The sequence below is a fragment of the Lactuca sativa genome, chromosome 3 (genome assembly GCF_002870075.4).
Source record: "Lactuca sativa cultivar Salinas chromosome 3, Lsat_Salinas_v11, whole genome shotgun sequence".
NCBI lineage: Eukaryota > Viridiplantae > Streptophyta > Magnoliopsida > Asterales > Asteraceae > Lactuca > Lactuca sativa.
Genome location: NC_056625.2, coordinates 148040586 through 148061292, shown reverse-complemented (window position 1 = coordinate 148061292; position 20707 = coordinate 148040586). Strand labels below are relative to the sequence as shown.

The 20707-nt window shown below is 35.4% G+C and overlaps 1 long non-coding RNA gene across 21 annotated transcripts; it reads left to right on the top strand.

Moving 5' to 3' along the window:
- Positions 1–4584: 4584 nt before the first annotated feature.
- LOC111883993 (uncharacterized) lies at positions 4585–10134 on the top strand. Of its 21 annotated transcripts, XR_006189395.2 has the most exons (11): positions 4585–6330; positions 6408–6514; positions 6602–6929; positions 7026–7775; positions 8020–8441; positions 8531–8621; positions 8699–8721; positions 8888–9034; positions 9120–9267; positions 9578–9848; positions 9926–10134. It is a non-coding gene; the product is annotated as an uncharacterized LOC111883993 (long non-coding RNA). The 21 variants fall into 21 exon arrangements; XR_008230942.1 differs by having other exon boundaries at positions 4585–4739; positions 6035–6159; positions 6259–6330; positions 8020–9034; XR_006189396.2 differs by having other exon boundaries at positions 6602–6775; positions 6899–6929; positions 7026–7101; positions 7716–7775; positions 8020–9034.
- Positions 10135–20707: the final 10573 nt, after the last annotated feature.

Genomic DNA, 20707 nt, shown 5'->3' with positions numbered 1-20707 from the left:
GACCATTCATCATAAAATATAAATTTAGAAAGACCCAACCGATGAGTTCCTATTTTTGGAAGACTTCGCGAGGAGCTGATGAGTATGTCTAAGGGAGAGAATGAAGTTCTATGAGACATTTAGACATGAATATATCGACTACATCATGATTTGATTTCAATAAAACTGATAAAATAACATCTAGGTGCACTAGGAGCAGGATTTTGGGGATGAAATCTTTGTAAGTGGGGGAGAGTTGTAACATCCCATTTTTACAACTCTATAAGATTCAATATAAACCATTGTTTATAAAATTAGAAGTAGAAATATGTTACTCTTTAGCCCAAGTAATCACCACAAACATTTAGGAAATGTCAATGCGATTTCCTTAGATATATATAAAACTCTTAAATCCAAATTATTATGAAGAAGTTATGCTTCTTCCAAGTTTTGCAATTAAACCGGCACAACTCAGCGTATCGTAAAAAGTAAATTTTGATAGATTGCTTATTAGCCTAAGAAATCTAAAGGAAAGTCATATTAGTTGTTAAACCGAGAGTGTGCATATACAGAACGTCCAAATGTGACTTTATAAGAGGAAGTTATGATTTTTCAAAGTTTCAGCACATTAGTGCGAGCATAGAAATCGAATTCTGGAACTATAGGTTATTAGAAAAAATAATCTACACAAGAATTGAATATCTATTTAATAGGAGCATGTTGATATAGAGAACATTGAGAACGGATTCTGTATGTAGGATTTATACCTTCTGTAACAATTTCCAACAGCTTAAGCCTATCAAAAATATACACTTTGGATAGAGTGAGAATTGGCTATTGAGATCTAAAGGAAAGCTGTAGATATCGTTGAGAGCTTTCCTGGGATATAAAAAACATCGAAAATAGAGCTCTTATAAACAAGTTATATCATTTTGAAAATCTAGAAAATTGTTCGTGCAAAGTGCGTGGCGCGCATGACGATGTGACACCACGATAAAGAACCATTTTTCCATGTAGGGGCAGCCCCTTTCTTCCGAGACCACTAAATGTATATGTGTATGTATCCCATGAGCATATACCACATGTTTTCCTAAATTCCACTACGGCTTTGCATCTTTACCGGTGCTCTACCTCGAAATATATGCCCTATCATGAGTATATTAAACCTCCTAGACTTTCCTTTTAAGATTGATTTCCACTTCACCCTATTGTTAGCTGAGCAAAAAATTCTACCAATCTTAACTATTTATAGGACGAATACAATTACATGCCTCTGAAAATCAAACCGTGTATCGACTGAAAGATCCGACACTAAGGAGGTTAGATTCATACGAGAGCTATGCAACATCGCTAAATCAAGAAGTCTAAAAGTATTCAATTTTCGGAGCATGCAACCTAACGTATCAATATAGGTTCTAAGAAACAATTAAGAAGCAAATCTCTAAGTTATAAGGCATCTTAATTATCAAGCAGATCTATTTAGCAAATCCTAAAAGGATCCCTAACATATATACTAGCATGCATATCTAACATTTCACATATCAGCAATCATAACAAATACAGATATTTTCATAATCACTTTCCTTTTTGAACATTGTTTGAATCTATGCATCACGTTCTTTTCTATTGAATAAAGTTATTTGTCTTAAAAAATGTTTGTTAAAATATTCAGATCCTCGATTTGAGTCTGCAAATACACGAGTATTCTTCCAATTTGGTCAAACCACGGCTCAGATACCAACTTGTAAGGTCCTGATTTTCAACCAAAAATTTTCATTTTTATTTATTAAATATCCCAGAGTATTATTACGTTGTGTAGAAACATGTTGCGAATGCACGTATGTACAATCGAACCTTGCCCTTCTCACAAAGTACCTAAAAAGACATTTATAATAACTAGGTAAGGCTATTCTTAGTGAGTTCCCCAAAATACCATGTATCATAATACATATACATGCATACAAACGATGTTTCCCATACTTTTGTCTTTCTACCATCAATTCTATCTAAATATATGCGAATCTATAGGCTCCCGTACTTTTTTCGTTCCTCCATTAATCCTAACTAAATCTATGAATGTTTATAAGCTCCCGTTCTTTGGTTGTTCCACCATCAACCCTCTAACTAACTATAATGTCATAATAATTACGCACATACAGACCGTACTTTAGACTCTACAAGTACATTCATACTTTCTACCAGATTACACCTAAGCAAATATAGGCTGTTCTATCTATTCTACTAGTTCTCTATCATAATATGTATGGAAATGTATTATGATACATAGTATAGTGAGATAACTCACATGGGCAATTTCTTCGATAATTGATAGCTATTTGGGTGATCCTACTGGCGATCTAACTAGTGGGTAATGTGTCGAACACGTATTAACCTATAATACTTTAACCTATTAATCTCTAAGACGATCTGGTAATGAAAGATAGATCTTTCACTAATCCCAATGAATACTAAGAGTTCTTTCAAAAAGGATCAACCATGCAGGACAGTTGGGATGCATGACCATTTCAGCATATACCATTTCTGAAATCCAACAACCAAGCCAACATGACCATTCTAGACACCTCTCTCGTAAGTAGATCAATCATCATTATAACTGCAATTACTGATAAATCGTATTTATATATCCATAACAATTTCGATGAATATAAATATAAGTTACACTTTAAGAGTAGTAAGTGTAGCCTAACTTACATGCAGGTTTTAGCGAAAATTGGGGATTTCTCAGGCAGAACTCTGAAACCGAAAGATTTTATTTTTTGGGCTCTCCATGACTTGAAGGCTCAGTTAAATAACCCTAAATACAAAGAAAAATTGAGTTCAATGAATGGAAATTCAAGGGGAAACGTTTGGACGGTGTAAGGAATCAAATCGGGCTTCAAAAGCTATTTATATGAAATGTTTAGAGGATGCGTGACGTGCATACCTACCAGGAATGCCACACACTTGGGTGGTTCCTGGGGTGCACATGTCACTTTCCTGGTGGTCAACATGTCAATTTCTAGAAGGTTGTGCGTTGTGCAGGGCGCATGTATGCGTGCGATTTTCTAATTTATGTAAATTTCGTAACTTCTTTATACGATTTCCATTTTCTACATTCTATATACCCGCGCGTAGCTATCAATTAGACCTACAACTTTTGTTTAGACCCCGTCGACTAATTATCAATTTATTTTTAATTTATTATTTTAGAAGTCTTAGGCTGCTAAATTCCATTTAAAATTCATATCTCTTTTATACAACATCTGTTCTTGATTTTCTTTATATTAATAGAATTGTATCTACGAGATCTTCAACTCTCATTTAGATTATTTTGGAACAATCAATCGATCGCGATTTTTGTTTTTTCTGTATCGCGCACTGATATACCGAAACGTCTAAAAACATAACTTCCTCATATGAAGTCAGATTTGGACATTCTCTATATGCACACTCTCAGTTTTACGATTAATATGACTTACATTTTTATTGATTTGGCAAATAAGCAACCTATCAAAATTTTGTTTTTTTACAATACGCAAAGTCATGATGATTTAATCGCGAAATTTCGAAGAGACTTAACTTCTTTATACGAAGTCGGATTTAAGCATTCTGTATATCTATGGAAATCGTATCGACATCTTTTACATGTTTCTAATCATTACTTGGGCTAAAAAGTGATATATCTTTATATCAAGTTTTATAAACAACGATTTATATCGAATCCTACTAAAAAAGTGGAAAACGGGTTTTACATTATAACAATATAATTAAAATACGTGACACTTAAAATTTCATAATTTTGTTACTTTTTGCCCTATTTACACCATAATTCACATATAATCAAGGATTTTCATACCATTTTCAAAATAACATTTTAACTTCTTTAGAAGGAAACTAAATATAGGTAAATGACAACCCATTTTCACTAATAGCATCATTCTAGATAAAATCGTATTTGGATCATATATATATATATATATATATATATATATATATATATATATATATATATATATATATTGAACAAGGTTTAAGAACCAACCTCTCATTCCTTCCTCCTGCCACTAATCACTACTTGTTGATACCATCGCCTCCATTAACACTACATGCCACCATTACCACCCTTCTTCCACATATCACTATCAGGTATGGATCTTTTACTCTCTACGAAGCGTCAAAAATTAGATATGGGTCTAGAAACCATCACCAAGAATCAAATCTAGATACTGGAACTTCTAGTAAAAATGTCCTCATCAAAATCAATCTCTTATATTGTTGATATATTCCACTATATAAAACCCTAAAATCGACATCTCTATTCACTACTAGAAAAAAGGTCCTTAATGACGCACAATTTATGACGTGCACGAATTTACAATACGCAAAAGTGTGTGACGTAAAAATAACGTCATCTCTACAAAATTTTGAAGGATTTTGGACGCGCATTTTTTGCGTGCCCTAAAACTTGTGTCAGAAAAAAATAAAAATAAAAACACGGAGGGCACCCATCATAAAAGGCGTGTCGTGTAAGTATGTCGCTTTATAATTCTTGAACGCGCCTCTAGACTATTTATTTTATCAAAAAAAATCAAAGGGATCATTCTAGGGTTCTTTTAAAGATGGGAGTGCTCTCTGCAACATTCGCTACCTTGGCTCACCTCATCTACCAACAATCTCGACTCATCTCTTTTCGCCGGCAAGCTTGGGCTAACCTTACCTCGACGGAGACCGCCACACATGCTCAAGTTTACAAGCCCTAGGTCAGGTTTAACGACCATCAGATCTTCTTTGTGATTTTTCTCGCACAAGCCTCCCTCTCAATAACGTAGTCTTCCTTGTGTTGATCAGAAGTCGCAGGGCTTGATTCCGAGAGTTCAGCGACCATTAGATCTTATTTCACCCCTCTCTCTGTGCCTTCTGTAAATTCCTCTCTGAATCCTATCTTTGATGTTGATATCTCTAACTAGCCGAGAGAACAAAGGAGAAACATAACTAATTTTTTTGTTGCTTCTTATCGGAAAACACACACAAACACACTTTCTGTGTGCTTTCTCTTTCCTCATTCCTAAGCCCTAACTTCGACTCGGAATCCTACATCTCCGATCTACGAACCTTTGTCCCCTTTGAATCCCTAAGATCAGACCGCCTTCTCAAATTAGGGCTTGCGGTATCGATTCAAAACATGTATCCCACCGCATCCATCATCCATCAAAACATCTATATCCCAAAATGATTGTTTCTTCTTCAAAACCCATTGAACGAGCATGCGTATGAAAAGTTAAAGAAAAACATATGGCATGTCGAAGGTGAAGCATATTCATCCAGTGGATCGTGATTTTTGGTCAAGATAACTCCATTTTCCTATTATAGGTCAACTACAATCCATTATATGTCCTTCGCCTCTTCCCTTGTTCCCCCAATGCCTTCCCTATGCCACCTTCTTCTCTCTTCTTCCAGCGACACCCCAATTCCTTAATCAGACTCATCTCCGTTGCTTCACCAAGTGCCTCTCTATTGCATTGATCTTATTGTTTTCTTATAGTTGTCAATTTGAAGTGTATAAGGTTTTTGATTCAGCGTTTGACTCTTTATGGTCCCCTGATTCAGATTATTCTAGCCCTAATTTGTTTTTTTTCATAGCCCTAATTGCATTTTTTACATTCTTTTGCCTATATCAACTAAACACTTAACCATGTTTCATAAGATACTTAAACACAACTATGTTACCATATATTTTTACAATTTGTAATGTTGTGCTTGTGGTGTGATAGCAAACCAGCAATTTTTGTTAATATGAAAAAAAAATCAAAGTTTGAAATGCCCTTGACTATGAAAATTTCTTTATATACAATCTGGTCTTGTAAACTTAGAGTTGGTTTGCACCTGTTTCATAAAATAGAGTACCTAATCTTTTTGAAGATTTTTTATGATATCTAAATTGCATGAAACTTTTCAAAAGAAAATTAAACTGAATAATTAGTTGATATTTGCATTTAAGTATAATAATTTTATTTTTCTGTTAATTGATGATGATCAACTTTTTGTATTGAACCAGATCTTGAAGTGCTTATACTATTGTTTGGCATCTATCTTTTAATATGCCATGTAGGAAATAAAAGCTGATTGGTAAAGGGATGCTTCATCCCTACTTGTTGCTATTGGTTCTCATTACCAGACCTTGTAAGTAGATAGAAATAGTCAAAAAAAATATCATCATTCTTTCACATCTATATTTGTTCCAAAATGTATGCACAAAACTCAGCTCTTCCAGAAACTCAGCTGAAAGAGGCATCCATTACAACAATGGTTGATGACCCTGTAAAATCAGAGCACACTCGGTGGAATGCAAAGGTATATATTTTATCTCCTAGATTTCTGACTTGAATTTGAGATTAAAATTTGTAATTTCTTTTGCTTATTTGATTCAGATTGTATTAATGAGTGGACACAGTCAAAATGCTTTGATTCAGATTGTATGCGAAAGTCCTCACAGGACTTGATTTGAAAAACTACCAACATTGGAATCTTCCTCGAGGTAGTTTGTTATTGTTTCGAGAGTTTATCTAATTGATTAATTAGATTTTCTTGTTATCTAATCATTTGATTATGTCCATTTTTACAGATTCATTATGACCGAGTTAAAAAAGATGGAATATTTAGCCATAAGGAGGTCACAATACTCTATGTTCCTGATTTATCAGATTGTTTACCTTCTACAGATGCATGGAGGGATCAATGGCTTTCACACAAGAAAACTATCGCTGAGAGAGAGCATCGATATGCTCTTAAAAGAGAGGTTTATTGTTACTGCTTCATATTTTACATATATATTTAAAAATAGATTAGAAAAAAGGACAGATAAAACTAACATATTGAAACTAAAAGTTGTTTCTTCCATCATATGTTTTGGTTTATATAGATAGCTCGAGGAAAGAAGGAAGGATTGAAAGGTAACTAACTTGTTGATTTTATGATACCTGAAAGTTATTTTTTTTTTATAAAAATGTTGTAAGTTTACCTTTTATAAATCTGTTGATTCTATTTAGATAAGGAACCTGGGACACCCAAAGATCTGAAGAAGGATGCAAAATTAGAAAAAAAGAAAGTGCCTGAATCTGATGAGTCAGCATTAAAACTCTCTAGGCATACAAAGGACCAAAACTCCCTTTTATTAAATCTTCTATCTTTGATAAACTGATTAACCAATCTTTTTTATGAAATATAATCAAAATATCAAATCCTCAAATTCCTGCTCCAACTTATATTAAAGTGCCACAAGGCATACAAAGGACCAAAACAATCATTCCATATTTTATTGAATGTAAACTCATGGTTTATTAAAAGAAATTGTAGTATACCCTTTTTAACCCCAAAATGACCATAATGCCCCTTAAAATTACATATATTTGTGTATTATAACAGCTTACTTTTTCATTGTATCTTGAAATTTTTTTACCAATAGTAATCAAACTTTTTTAATAAAGTGATATATGCAAAGTGCAAACATCCAGTATCGGTAAAAAGCATAAGTACATTGTTATTTTTGGTTAAAGTTTTCTAATATAAGTTTTTATAAAGACTTTTAGGAGGCATGCAGAGGTTGTTGCATATGATCATGTTGTTTTCCCAATCTTTAACAAACATTACTATTTTTTTTTATTTCTTTCTTACACATTATTATTTTACTTTATAACATTTACCATTTCTTATATTACTTTCTTATTATTATATTGTAGAAAGAGCAACAGTAGCAGAATTGCATCCCTGATAAACATTATGTCCCCACCTTGCTTACAGTAAGCAAAATCTTGAATCTTGATGTTTTGCCTTTTAGTGATGAAATGTTAAATGACAATTTTACCGTTCCAAATAAATTGTGATTAGATGAGCAAAACCATAAAAAGAGAACTTTTTTTCATCCATTACGAAAAAAAGAAGCAACACCTTAAGTAATTATTCATGCTTTTCATATCCATCAAGTAAATGGCAATTTTACCCTGCTTACCAAATCTAACAGTTGTTCTTTCTCTTTTTTTGTAGTGATTCAATCTCAATCTCATCAATGGCAGCCGCAGCAAGCACAAGTGAAGCGCAAGGACTTGGAATAGAGGAATTCCATGGGTGCACCCTCCTCCATCTTGCTTGTGAAACTGCAGATATTTGGATGATTAAGCTGCTCTTACATTATGGTGCAGCTGAGATGATGTGAAACGCTCAGAAGGTATTTCTATTTTACCCTTCTGCACTTTCTCAAAATTACATGAGCAAATTAAGCAAATGGAAGTTGCAGTTGAGATGATGGTGCTAAAGAAGAGATTCACCAGGTGTATTGTGTGTCTGAAAGAACAGAAGGCAATCCCTTGCTAGGTGTATTTTGCTAAAGAAGACCTTCTTTCCAATTCATTATATTTACTTGTGATTCTTCTCGGTTAATGATATCAGGACATGAGAGAATGTTATATGTAAGAAATCCTTCTATTTCTCTCAAATGTTGAGTTATGTCATGATAATGATATATATTTCTTTTCGGGTTGTTGATGTTGGAAGCCAGAATTTAAGTCATTGATTTATCCCATGTTGTAAGGAGTCAAATTCAGAATTACCACCTGCAGTCAACTGTTTTGGAGATGAGTAATAATCAAGTAATCTAGCAAGTATATGTGTATGTATGATATTTGTAGGGCTAATCTGATGTAATTTTGTTTGTCTGTTTGAGCAGGCAACACTAATTCATTCCAAAAGGTTAATTTTTTTGCATTCCCTAAATTTATTTTTAAACTATAAATACTTTATAATGAAATGTTGTATAATGTTTATCTGGATAAAATCCTATTTTATTACAAGAATGTACCATGGTTGCTGCTTCAGATATGTTCACAGATCATTATTTTGAAATATTTGGTGGCAGTTTGTTTAAATGTTTGTTGTTGACACATACATGAGTTGAAGACATGGAAATTGAGTTATCGGATAATAAGGGCATAAGATTGTCCCATTGTTCAAATACATTGAGAAAATGAGAACAACAACCATACAAATAAACAAGGAAATCAAGGTGTGATTCATCTTTTTTATGTATATAAATAATAATACCATGAATAGACATTAAATTAAAAAAGGTCAATGTTGAGTGCTTTTAGCCAGCTGGCAGTTGCAACACTATTAGGCCCTGAAAAGGAGAGAGAAATCAACTGGTACTTACAGCCTGGACATAAGGAGAAGCTGATTAGACAGTTGACACCAATTATTCACAAGATTTCAGAGATTGTTTTACGTTGTGCTATTAGTGTAAGTAAAATTAATCCCTTTCATATTAGTCAATGTACTCATGCAAAATGCTTGGTCCATAAACATTACAGCCATAGGGCTATCACATGAGGATTGGATACAAGTTCCACCAGCATGAATTTTTCCTCTTCTGTTTTATAAATTATCATCATCACTCAATCATGATGGCGAAGCATGAGCTTGTATAACATCATACCTTATTCAGTCATGGCTTGCATCCATACATTGCAAGAGCAAGAACTAGGTCAAGGTTATGCATATACAATATATTCTTAAAAAATCTAACTAGTGATGTGCATGCTATTTTTAGGTCTGTAATGCAGGCAGAGGAAGGAACATCAAACTTTTGAGGTACAACAGTTTGCCCACTTTGTCCCTTCTTTAAAAAAAATTGTTACGGGCACCAAAAGAGTTGGGTTTTGGGATATGAGAGATCAGTTAAAGCTATTGAAGAATTCAATAGATTTGCAGTACAAGGCAATGTATATGAAACCATATGTTCCAAGATTGCCCCTTCCATATTTGGCCATGACTATGTAAAAAAAGTTGTGGCTTGTCTCCTGTTTGGAGGATCAAGGAAGGTATAATGCCAACTTTACCCTTGAATATTGTTGTCTATACTTAATCATTTAAGAGCTCATTTCCTTTATTTCTACAGACTCTACCTGATGGTGTAAGATTGAGGGGTGATATTAATGATTTGCTCTTGGGAGACCAGAAGACAGGTTGGATTAAAAATTAAACAAGGTGTCTCTTAATAGCAATGTAATAATAGGTTAGATAGTTAGGGATTGTATTTTATGCAATGGATTGTATTTTTTGTATATGATTATTTGTAAGACATTAAATTTTATGCAATGGATTGTATTTTTTATATATGATATTTTATTTTCTATTATTTGACATTAAATACAAATTTAATTTGAAAATTAGTAAATCTAAAAATACTATTTTTTTTAAACATTTAAAAATATGATACGCAAAAATGTGTCTCATCTTTATTTATGACATGGCCTTTCTTGACAGGGGCTTTCTTGATACGCGTTGTGTGTCATTGACACGCGCGTCGTAAGGTTACGACACGCAAATGTGTGTCGTCTTCCTTAATGACAGGGCCTTTCTTGATACACATTGCGTGTCGTAAATGCGCGTCGTCTCTCTTTATGAGAGGGCCTTCCTTGACGCGCATTTGCGCGTCGTCTGAGCCCTTTACGACGCGCAATGAGCGTCGTAAAAGGCTGTTTTTCTAGTAGTGATTATACTAGCATCGTCTTTGCACTATCGTACTATCTTAAGCTACCAACATCATATCACCATATATTTCCACGAAACACAATTCTATACTCTGACGAACTCAAATTTGTTATCATTGACCAGTCACCAATGTGTTCATCAGATTTGTAAATCTCTAATGGTAATGTTTAGATCAAGAAAGTTTAAAAACAAGATTTAAAAAATTGCTTGATGAAATGTTTCAATTGACTATTTAAGTTTTTAAACAGTAAACATAATGAAAACTAAACTATGAATGATTATAGGAAGCCTTAAATAAAATGTAAATGAACTTATAAATAAGTGCATTTAGCTACAACCAATGTAAATTAAATTGTGATTTTATTTTTATTTATAATTTTCTATATATTTATGCATGATTAAAAATAATGTTAATTATTTTGATAATTTGGTTAATGTTTTGTGTTAAACTGTGAATAATCTATCAAATTGTGACTGAGTGAAAAAAAAAACGTATTTATTATAATGTGAATGAGTGTATGAATAGGTGTATAAAATCATGAAAATAGCAATTTATCTATTATTTACCAAAAAAGGCAAACAAAAAAACAATATTGTAACTCTTTAAATCTGGCCCGTCTAATTTTTTAATGAATGGCTAAGATTAATTTCTTTCTTCCTAACATTTTAATACTTACCATTGAACACACACACATAAGAACGGAAAACTGAAAGTCCAAAATACGTGTACAAATCTCTCTGCAACCACCAATGGGTTTTGAGGATCACTAAACAACATTAAAGGGACAATGGAAGAAACAATTTTAGATACTCAATAGGTCCACAACCGGATCTATGAACAACCTATCTAATTGCAACTTGATTAAGCAAGAATACATACCTTTTAGAGTTTGTCAAAACCCTAATAGATCTTTTATTGATTGATGAGAGCTACGAATCCAACGTATAACTCCTCTTTCGTAGTCGCATCCAAGGCAATCAGATACGCAACATCCAACAACAACCCATCCATAGAACACCATCAAAGAAGCTCGAAAAATGTGAATTTTCCTTAACTGCAGATACCACGTCGCGAAAATGTGTAACACCAAGTTTCGGGTATGTTTCTTTTAAATAATTTAATATTTGGATATTGAATTTCTGGTGGCCATGACATGGAGAAGGAGTGACACGGCATAGCCAAAGTTTTGTGGGCACTAAGCTAGTACCACGATGTGACATATATTTTCCTTGGTGTGTGTAACACCCTGTTTTTAGATTAGATCGACTTACGATTTCAAGGAGTCAAAGGCATGATTTGTGGGTAAAACCAAGTGAAGGTTTGTATTATGATCGGATATACTTCATGTGTGAACAAGGAAGGTAAAACTAATCTAAATGAAATAATCAACAAAAAGTAAATAACACATAAATTTTATAAATGTTCCTTTCACCAAGAAAATAGTTTTTGTCTTTACAAAGAAGACGGGGTTGTCATAAAGACAATTGACACAAAGTCACAAACTCTAGCACTATAACGACAACATTAGGGTTTTCCCTAATGTTATATATATATATATATATATATATATATATATATATATATATATATATATACACACACACACACACACACTAATCTATACATATATATCCCTTGATTGACGGGATTATGTGTAATCAATACTAAGAACAGGTCTTTTCATTAAGATATAGAATTTGATCTATTATATATTTATCTATAACAACTGCCTAACATACAAATGATTACAATAGAAAAATTATAAGCTAACAGTGTTGAACTGGCTAAGCTGGCGGTGGCGCCGTCGACTCGTAGACGATGACGCTGAGGAATCAACATGTTATGTATTTGACTCATCAGATCATAAAAATGAGACCTTATAATCTCCCTATCTGATGATGTCAAAACTAATCCTCTTCTTCAGAGTCATCAGAAGAGTCATTGTAGAACTTGTCAACTTCTTTCAAGATTTCAAGCTTTACGCATCGGAATTCATCAAGTTTCAGCTCATCCAGTCTTCTATTTAGCTCCAGTTATATCAGCATGTGATATCATCTTTCCAGCTCATACTGAACTAGTCCTTCCAAAAGAAGATGAAACAAGTGCTCAATGGGAGCATAAGGAAGGTAATCAGTGCGTTGAAAGAACATTTGATTTTGACTATCCAGATAGAAGATCTTGTGCTCTGGCTCTAGAATGAACATGTGTTGAATAGGTTCAACAGCAGCTGGTAATGCATTATTGATGTATCTTGTACCATAAGGAAGAAGGAACTTGGTATTCTTGGACTGCCAGGGAGTACATGTTCTTCCTAATGAGGCTGATCTAGATGAACACACCGATGGACTAGCGGATGGTAGGTTTAGTTTCTTCACTTATTTGAGAAGTTGCTGAATTGCCAACTTCACTTCTTGGGCATGAGCACTTTTCTTGTTGTTGATTATTACAAGAATCTGCATCCACTCGTTGTAGCCAACTTTGACTAGCTCACGAGAAAACACAACTTTAGTGTATTCATACTTAGTTTTCTTTCTTACTAGGTGAAGTTTTAGTGACTCGGTCCTTGGCTTGGTGCATTTTACTTTCATAATCGAATCAATCTTGTTTCTTCGAGTCAGAACGTGTCCAAGCATCTTTCTATCAATCTGGTCGTAAAGGTTTGAAACAATGTGTTGTCTTTCAACATTGTTGTTGAAAATCTTCTTAACCTGTTCTTTAGTTTTTTGGACTTCAAAATTTTTGTTAGCGGAAACAAGTTCTTGAACAAGTTAGGCAGACAAGCGTTCTTAGTTTCTGTCTTCTTTCTTCTCTCGAATGGCAACATTGTATTGCTACATTATGTAATTAACTTCATTGATAGGTAAGCTTCATGTTTTTGCTAACTAACTCAGATCAAAAGTGAGCTTGCTTTTCTTTTGAGGAGGTGCCGAAGTACCACCAGCTGCAGAGTAACTTCTAGCTTCAGAGTTAACAGCTCCCCTGAGAAAGAGGCCTTTCTTTTTCTTGGATTACGCTAGACAACATTATCAGAATCAATGTCACTATTTGTTCCTTAAGGAACCTCTTGAGCAAACTCCCCCTCAAGAAAAGAACCATGATAGATAACGTTTAATGGAACAACAGAAACAATAACTTGTTTCATGAAACCAAGATCCAGAAAACCTTCATAGTCATTAGTTTCTGATTGGTCACTAGCGTCTGGAACAACATTGAGAATCAGCTGATCAGAACAGCATCATCATCAGGATTATCAGCAATAACAATCAGATCTAGAGGATTTGCTTGAGCTTTACTCCTTTCAGTCATCTCAGACTGTAACCATTTGCATCGTTTACGGGCCCTCTTGATAATTCTACCCCTTTTGGCAGCATCAAATAGGGGAGAAGAGCTAAGAGGAGGAAAAGGGGTTTTTGGAGGAGGATGTGTTGGTGGAGGAGGTGGTGGTGGAGGGTTTGTTGATGGAGGAGGAGGTAGAGGAGGCTTATCACCTGGAGAGTTTGGTTTAGTGTTATCAACATCATCTTCACCATTCAAGGCCATAAGTCTCTTCATTGTAGCCATATTCCTTTCAACTTTAGTCAATATTTTATTCATTGACTGAGTCAACTGCACGAATAAGGAAAGTTGGGAAAGCACAACAGTTTCAAAGTTGGAGTTAGCTTCTCCTTGGTCTATCAGATGAAGAACAACATTAATTAGTGATAGTGTAGGAGGAACCATTTCAGCTTTATGGATTGTATCGGCTTGAGGAGAAGGGAATGGTATAGGAGAAGGTACATCCAGGATCATTGGCTCAGTAGTATCTCTAATGGGAGGGGTTCATGCATTATGTACATTGTTATAAGTAGGGGATGTAGATGAAAAACATATGTGCTTGTTTTTCCTTGGAGAATAGTTCATATTATGAGTGAAGTCATCTCCCATGTCAGCTGCTGAATTATTTTCATCTTTATTAGTGTCTTATCCCTTATTAGCTCCTTCTTGATGATCAGCTTCTGAATTCTAATTATCATTGCCTTCTTCATCACCAACATCATCATTGTCATCATCCTCTTCAGAGTATGAGGATTCAACCACATAGGAATTTTCAATCCACTTTTGTATTCTTGCAGTAATAGACTACATTAATTGATGGGGCAACATTGATGATTTTCGAGGAAAGAGGAGGAATTGGAAAGATGATCCCATGACTTTCAACGTAGCCTTCTTCATGAGACAAGATCAACCCAAGCCAGCATGGGTAGGAAACATGCACTGGTCTCTTATTTCCAGGACAACATTCAATAAGCTGATCAAGAAAGATTTGAGAAAAATCCAGTTTCTTATTGTAAACAATGGCAGATAAGATTCTTTGCTCAAAGAGCTTTAGCTGATCCAAAAATCCATTATATTGACCAAGACATTTTCCAATCATACCTATTAAACATTTCCACCCTGCATCGAAACATTGACAAAGAGTGTTCCTGTAGGGATTACAAGCGACGCCCTTAAGTTTAAAGTTATACCTTAGTTTCTCACAAACAGTCTTGCAGCTATCTTCAGAAAGATTTTTAGAGTATCTATCATATAGAGGAAGGTGAAGAGTAACTTGAATGCTTTCCACAACAATAACAACCCTGTATTGACCATCTCCAATGGTTCCAGTGATGGTTTGAGCAATAGAATCAGCAGAGCATGTGTAGTAGAACTCACATACTTGTTTAGGGTATAAAGGTTCTAGAAAGTCGTAGAAAGCATACCGAAGTGGACCGCTTTTGAAAATTCGACAAAGTCTTCGATTCTAGAATTCACAAATAACTTTGGTATATCATCTGAGAATGCCACATTTGTTGATTTAACTATGATGGTGGCATCAGAAGCATGAGGACCTTTGATGACGTTACCATTGGGAGCAAACTCGTACAAGGGCTTTAACATGGTGAATGTGGGGAAGATGACTATGAAGACCTTTTTGAGAGAATACTAATTGCTTTTGAATCATCTATGAAGTTGACCTAAAACGGTGAATTCCTAATTAATACCCAAGTAGTATCTTCCTTTTTTACCTAATCATGAGAGAAGAGATATGCACTGTAAAAATCATGTATCCCAAGATAATGATGAAACTATTGATGTGATTTAAAAAGTTACCGTTTGGATAAGATAGATACATTAAACACATCATCAGCATCATCGTAATCAATCAGTGAGAGGATTGATGACTATCTAGTTGGTTTGAGACATGTCCTAATAGTGTGGGCATAAACTACCATTCACTGACCTAGTATTTCGAGATCTCATCAGCGTGTGGTGTCATACGTTGAATCATAAATCTCTTTTTTTAGATGAAAAATGGCAAGAGTAGATAGGTGTATGTAGTATATCACGGAAAATGATATACCCATCGGCATAGATGTGTCAAGTTCTCAACAGCGTTTGGTACATATGATAAATCATAAAACTTTAAAAAATAATATAAGTGTAAGAATGGATTGATGTATGTGATAGTCTACGGTACACAAACTAACCATCGGCATAGACTTTCGAAATTTTAACAGTGTGTGGTTTTACACAGTGAATCATCAAGCTCTGTTAAGAAGACTTGTGGAATAGAAGTAGGATGCCTCAGTCATACTAATGTGAAATCAACACGAATCATTGACAATGATAACCTATCAGCAAGAAGGGGTTTAATCCTAGCATCATAAAGTTAATTGCAGTCTAGAATCAAAGACTCACCGTTAAATCATAATGGTACCATGTCTACCTCAACCTAGGAGCTCAGGGTCATAAACAACCCTTTGTCATTTAATGACCTGATATTATCTCTTACGTTGATGATTATGCAATCAGGGTAAGCCATTAGGTTATGCTTAATGTTTCAACAGAACATGAGACTTGATGCATACGACAAGCATGCTTCTAAGTACAAGGTCAGGTAAAGATTATTAACTTCAAAATAATAAACACCCTAGCCTTTTTATCAATATTTTTCATTTGGACCAGGCTATCTCACATTTTAAAGTTTAGACAATGCTAGACAATCAGCACGAGAGGGTGACTTAATGCTCTCAGCAGATGGTATCGCCAATGAGAGACTTCGAGAGATTTAGTCACATACAACAACATAATTCTAGGGACAATGTGTTGGATTAGGTGTTTAAGCCCATAACTATAATTGGTATGTACTTGACCCGATAGTAGCATGGCCCTTTTGGGTTGCATTCACTAGAGCAATTTGATATGATGGATATTTGAGAAAGAGGTTATTTGTGATTTATTAATATATTATAAGAATAATATATTAACTGAGAAATCATATTATTTAATTGGTATTGGTCAAGAATTAATTTGGAATTAACTTAGTGATCAAAAGAGACTGATTAAATTAACGAGGACAGATTATGTAAATCAGTAATACCTATAGTTTGGGGCTAATGATCCATGTTGATTAGGATGGACTAATTTAATGTAGGAGTCCATGGAGAGTTAGTCCAAATGGCTTATCATATGGATTATTGCACTAAAGGCCCAAGGAAGTGAATTAGGGTTTTCATGTGAAACCCTGGGAATTCCACACTATAAATGTAACCCCTAGCATCACCAAAAAGTCCCCTAAGAGTTCCAAGATGAACCCTAGCCGTTTTGGTGCCTCCTAGCCTCTCTCTCATTATTCTCCATTTGCTTTTGGTTTTTTGTGACTCCATTAGAGGCATCAAATTTACGGTGCTAAGCTCTTGAAAGGTCAAGTTCTACAACCTACAACAAACAGGTAATCATCATTTGTTTTTTATGTTTCAATTATCAATGTTGTATGCTACTTAGGCTTTATGCTTTGTAAAATGAAATTTGCATGCATAACTAGAGAAAACTAAGATCTAAAGCATTAGTGTTTTATGTGCACCATAAGGATGTTATAGTGCTCAAAACCCATCACAATGATGTGTTAAAAGTTGCATACTAGGCTCAAAATTGCCACCTTTGGATTTCTTTACAAAAGAATAAACATTATAAGAATACAAACAAAAGAACTAGTCAAACAAGAATATAGTTGATGCAGAAAAATGTGTAACATTTTCAGAGAAGTGAAAAGGACTTGATCCGTCAAATCTTCAGAATTGAATGGTCATTAATGCCCTTCCATTTTCTGAGATATCTACCACTTGGAGGAGGCTCATAAGTCTAGATTCTCAATTTACCTTGGAGCCACAAAGATGTATCGGGACAAGAGACTTAGTTATTGATGTCCATGCATGAAGAGGAAGATTACATGGTACGTGGAGAAATGATTGACCTGTCGAATGGTCAAGGTTGAGCACCAGAGTCTGCATGCCAAGTTGCAGCCCTTGGAGTTTCCCATGTAGAAATGGGAACAAATCACTATGGATTTCGTCACCAAGCTATCGAGGACGGCCAAAGTATTTCATGCGATTTGGGTTATCGTGGACCCGTTGGCCAAGAGTTGCCTATTTATCGTTATTCGTGAGAGTTCTTTGGTCAAGAAGTTGGCCGATGTGTATGTACATAAGATTGTCGCTTGCCACAGTGTACTAGTCTCTATTGTAACTGATCGTGATGTATAGTTTATTTCCTGGTCTTGGCAGAAGTTTCACAAGGAACTGGATACTAGACTACATTTCAGCACTGCTTAGCATCCTTAGGCTGGACCATTCAGACGCTCGTGGATAGGCTGAGGGCTGCTGTCATCGATTTTGGTTTGTTGGGATTCCTACCTTCCCCTTGCCGAGTTTTTTTTTACAATAACAATTATCATTTCAGTATTCGTTCACCACCTTTTAAGCTTCTCTATGGAAGGAAGTGTCGTCCACCAGTTTTTTAGGGAGAGGTCAGCCATTGGGCCATGGGTAGGACCTAGGTGGTGCTCTAGACAATAGAGTCCATCTAACAAATTAGGCAGAGGTTGCAGACAGCTTAGAGCCGACATAAGAGTTACGCTAATAAAAGGCGATCCGAGTTGGAGTTCTAGGTTGGGGATATGGTATTGTTGATGGTATCACCCTGGAAGGGTGTTATTCGCTTCAAGAAGAGGGGTAAGTTAGGGCCCCGATTTAACAGACCATTCTGGGTAGTTGCTAGAGTATGAAAGGTAGTTATCATTTGGAATTTCTTGAGGAGCATAGTCAGATTCATAGCACCTTTCATTTTTCTCAGCTCTAGAAGTGTGTGGATGACATTCAAGTTGATGAACGCCTGAGTTGTGTGGCGAGACCGATAGTGATCCTAGACTGGAAGACGAACGCCTTGCATAATAAGGTGGTACCTTTAGTTAAGGTCCAATGGTATCATTAGAAAGGTTCCGAGTGCACTTGGGAACCCGAGGCAGAGATACGGGAGCACTACCCGAAGTTATTTGTCGCTAAGGACGTCTAGGATGAAGTCTGAATCAAGTGGGGGAGAAATGTAACACCAAGTTTTAGGTATGTTTCTTTTGAGTAATTTAATATATAGATGTTGGATTTCTGGTGGTCATGACATGGTGATGGAGGCTCATGACATGGCCAAGGCAAAAGTTTCGTGGGCACTAAGCTAGCACTACGGCGTGACATATATTCGCCATGACGTGTCCGCTGTTTAATGGCAACCCTTAATCTGGGTTTTAGCCCCTATTTAATGGAATATGATGGTTTGGGTTTCCCACCCTCAACCTTAATCATCCTCCCTCGTTCTCCAAGAGAAAACCCTAACCTCCGTTGCTAACCTTTGAGTTTTTGTGTTTTGTGGTGTTTTGAAGAATAAGAACAAGGCACCTTGGACTTTGTTTAAGCAAACAACACTCCTTATCCCTCTTGTGTATGCTTCTAGACTCTTGTAAGTCCTCAAGATCCAATCTTTATGTTACTTGTCTCTAGATCTGGCCCTTTTGTTCTTAATCATCTTGTTCTAAATCTAAGGATCTATGGAGTTTTTGGTCCCATGCTCAAGCTTGAGTTCCTTATTGCCATGTTTTTGACCAAAAAAGGAAGGGACATGCATGTATATAAAGCTACGATTTTTATGGCTTATTAGGTGTAAGAAACCCTTCTGGAAACTTTAGGTGAGCCAATCTAGGGATTGGTTGCTTAATGAGTGTCTTTATGCATTTAGTCGCCTTTATGGAATTAGGGTTTGGGATCTTGACTTATTAAGGTGTTTTAATAGATAAAGTTGGCAAATTTACCCATCAATACCATGGGATGGACCAGCTCTGAGCTTTGGAGCTCTTGGAGTTGTAGGAAAAAGGCTTACTGGATTAAGCTGTCCAGACCAGTCCCCACGACGTGGCCTTAGGTTGCCACGACTTGGCAACTGGGTAAGAACCTGCCTACTTTGTCGTTTAGCGGCCACAACATGGCGACCAGCTGGAGGTTGATCTTTGACTTTTGACCTTTGATCATTGACTTTGACCAAGTTTAAATTTAGGTCATTTGGGGTATTTTAAGTAGTAGGTTGTGTTTTGGTCCTGGAGTGTTGTACAAGTTACTTGTAGAGCCGGTGTTTGGAGCAGTGGTCAATTTAGCTATCGTTCAGATTATGAGTTTAGTATTGCTCACTGTACACATGCGTCAAAGGCACCAATGTCGACCCACTAAGTTATGTATCCTGGAATATATGATGATACTATGATGGCTATATGTTAGACACTGTTGTAAAAATCCGGATTAGGTCCCGATTAATATCCGATTAATCCTTAGGCGCTAGTCGACCAATTAGAGGGCGCTTAGCGATTAATCCCATCATATCTAATGAGTTAAACATTATAAAACGATAAAATTTTAACATTTTGAAGAAGTTTTATCTCAATGGAAATTATTTGAGGCATGATTAGTGTTGTATTAATCATATTAACCTATTTTGTTATCATATTAGTGGTATTTACGAAGTTTGATATGATATTAATCATATTTGTTTTTTTAAAATTCAACAAATTAGCAATTAATGGTACCCGATTAATCTCCGCCTAGCCGATTAATCCCTTGACCTCAGTCCACCGACTAGCTAACGTCGAACGTTTTTTGCAACCTTGATGTTAGACTGGTAGATGTGTACGATTACCTATATTCATTGGTGATATGTTAGACTGGTAGATATGTATGAATATCGACTATTAGTTATCGTTGCATATGTCAATATGTTATTGTTTTGTTGGGTTGAGGTGGTCCTGCTTTTTGCTGAAGGCCAAGATACCCGAGTGGTCCAGTTGATATT